This window comes from Pteropus vampyrus, unplaced genomic scaffold (assembly GCF_000151845.1).
Source record: "Pteropus vampyrus isolate Shadow unplaced genomic scaffold, Pvam_2.0 Scaffold387, whole genome shotgun sequence".
In the NCBI taxonomy this organism is placed as follows: Eukaryota; Metazoa; Chordata; class Mammalia; order Chiroptera; family Pteropodidae; genus Pteropus; species Pteropus vampyrus.
In genome coordinates this window covers 2,100,525-2,103,827 of record NW_011889168.1, presented here as the reverse complement: position 1 = coordinate 2,103,827, position 3,303 = coordinate 2,100,525, and positions in this window count along the sequence as shown.

Below are 3,303 nucleotides of genomic sequence, written 5' to 3'. Positions count from 1 at the left end.
TTGTTATAGTTAAATATTGTACTATGACTGCCATTGTAGTGATAATTAGCACCTCTATCATGTCACATAATTATAATTTCTTTTTAGTAGTTGGAATAATTAAGTTCTAGTTTCTTAGTAAGATTGATGATTATAACCCAATATTGTTGTTTATAGTCACTATACCATGCATTAGCTCTCTAGGGCTTATTTACTACTGTTCCAAGTTTGTGCTCTTAAACATCTGTCTTACCTATGCCGCCAACACCCCATCCCCTGGTAACCACAATTTTACTCTTTGTTTCTACAAGTTTTCTGGCCTGTAAAGCTTTTAAAAGTCCTGGTGTCCAGTTTACACTCCAGATCAACTATATGAGACTCCTTAGGGTGAGACTGGGTCATCAGTTTTTTAAAGTTTCTCACATGATTCCAATGTGAGTGAATGACTGAGTTCTAAGAATGAGAATCACTACTCTAAAAGGATGTTGAAGTAAATGTTGAGCATCTATCTATGATTTTTAATCATTCTTGGCTAAAACGATTGTTTAGGTATCACCTTCAGGAGCTGCTTTAGAATTTCTTGGTCTCTAGATTATGCTCCTTTCACCGACAAATAGCATCAAACACTGCAGCAAATGTGGAATTTGAAATTTGAAAAACTAGCCTGTGAGTACTAACTCTGTTTCTTACCAGCTATGTAACCTTCGGCAAGGCCATAATCCTTTGCTTCCTCACAAAAGCCATTTCTACATCACAAAATAAATAGGATGGTATAATATAGGCAAAAATAACTTTATAAATGATGAAGCTGGTGTTATTAAAGCCCAGGGTACAAGCAGAGTGCAGAGTGTCAAGAGATAAAGAAAGATATTTTGACTGGGGTTAGATATTTAAGAGTCTTCTATGTTAGAATATTATCCTGGAGTTTGGAAAGTATGCTGTGCAGTGGAAATTTTTAAAAAAAGAATTGATGTGAATAATTTGTGCTAATTTTCAAACAATAACTCTGAAGACCAAGTTTCTCTAATGGAAAATAAAAAGGAAGCCCAGAAAGCAGTTATGAGGCTGTCATAGAAGAGTAGGTGAGAGAGGTCAGAAGCATCGTGGCATGAGTGATCTCCCTTGATGTCTCCCCTTGCAACTATAAAGAGCTGAACACCTACATCTCAACAAATAACACTTAATCTGCACACAAGCATGTCTGAAAGATCTGCACATCAGAGCATCGAAGGTAGGTTATTTAGGCACACAAGACAGGGAAGCAAAGAGAAAGAAACAGAGACAGGCACTGTGGAAAGGAGCCCGGAACTCCTGGCAGGGTGGGGGGAGAGGAAAACAAGAAGACAATTTCTTGGCCGTTTGAACCCCCAAAGAGTCCTGCCTGAGTGATAAGAGTATCCCACACAGTGGAGCCCAGGGAGAAGGGCAGAAAGCAGGGCAGAGCCATTTGTAGAGGGGTGACAGCTGTGTCTTAGCAACCATCTTTGTCAGGCAGAAAGCTGAGTCATGAAGTCTGGCCGCCATCCTACACCATTTCAGAGTGCATTCTTCCCACCCACCTCTACCTCCCAGCATGAGCACTGACCTATAGGAGATATCTCATAACCAGAACTGAAACATACACAGCAGCTCGTCCCAGAGATAGGGGAGGAGATGTAGATAGAAAGCAGCTGAAGTCTAAGCCAGCATCGCTGGAAGAAAAACAATCACACACAAAGCTGGTCTCTCCCAATTCACCTCACCCTCATCCAATCAGGTTGATTCACAAGGAAGAAGAGAGCATTGCACCTGACAGTTGGAACAGTACCAGGGCTTTAAGGCCTTTTTAAAGGCTCAGATTCACATCACCTTTCACATTTTCTCACAGGGGTGGAACCCTGGGACAAAGGCAATCTGGTCACAGAAGAGATACACACCTTTTCAGAGAATAAAAGGCATTCTTAACCTCAACACACCTGTTCAGCAGACTTAGGGAGTGCAGAAGGCATGGGAGTCACCTACTAAAAATAAAATAACCCTCTTCTTATCAACCTGCTAAAGAGAGATCGCTTTATAACAATTCTTTTTTTACACAAGCAGACTACATTCACATTAATGACAAGGCAGAGAAATAGCCCATCAAACACCATGAACAACCAAGATAACAAGGCAGTTCAGAAAGAAAGTGGAAAATGTATCAAAAAATAAGCTTTAAAATATATAAATACATGATTTAAATAATAGAGAATTCAAGATTGTACTTCTAAAAAAAACAATAACATGTAAGAAAATTTCAATTGACAATTCAAAGAAATTAGAAATGAAATCAACAAACAACAGGAATATGTTACCAAGGAGATGGAAACTCAAAAAAGGACCAAATAGAACTTCTGGAGATGAACTCAATAAAAAAGATGAAGAATGAAATGGCAAACTTAGCAAGTTGAGCTGACCAGATGAAGGAAAGAATTAGTGATAGTGAAGACAGAAATCTGGAAATGACTCAGGCAGAAGAAGGGACTTGAGAGTAAAAACTAAATAAATAAAATAAATCTACAAGAACTATCTGACACCATAAGAAAAAGCAACGTAATAATAATAGGTATATCAGAAGAAAAAGAGAGAGAGAAGGGAATAGAAAGCATATTCAAACAAAAAGTCGGCAAGGATTTCCCAAACCGACAGAAATAACTGGATCTTTGAATCCAAGAATGAAAGAGAACACCCAAATATCTCAAGCCAAAAAGGCCTTCTCCAAGACACATTGTATTAAAATTATCAAAAATCAATGACAAAGAAAGAATTCTCAGGGCAGTCAAGGAGAAAAAGATGGTAACTTATAAAGGAAAACCCATTAGATTATCCTCAGACTTCTCAGCACAAACCTTACAAGCCAGAAAGGAATGGAATCAAATATTTAAACTATTAAGTGAAAGAAACTACCTGCCAAGAATAATGTATCTAGCTAAGCTCTTCTTTAGATATGAAGGAGAAATTACGACTTTTCAAGACATACAAACATTGAGAGAATACTCTACTACGAGGCCTATGCTACAGAAAATACTGAAAAAGGTCAGCTCATCTAAAACAAAATATAAAAAAAAATGCATAATTAGGAGTAAAGTGACTATCAGGTAAATAGCAGCAGAGGAGTGCAACCCCGACTAAGAACAAGACATTATAACCTTAAATAATAAGAAGAGAATTCTTATAACAAGATAGTAATGAATGTTCAGTTACATTGGAACAAATTGAGATAGCAATGGCTGAAAAGGGAAATATTCAAACATCCAAATTTGCAAAGGGGAATGGAGATAAGGCACACATCGAATTAAATGGACGGCA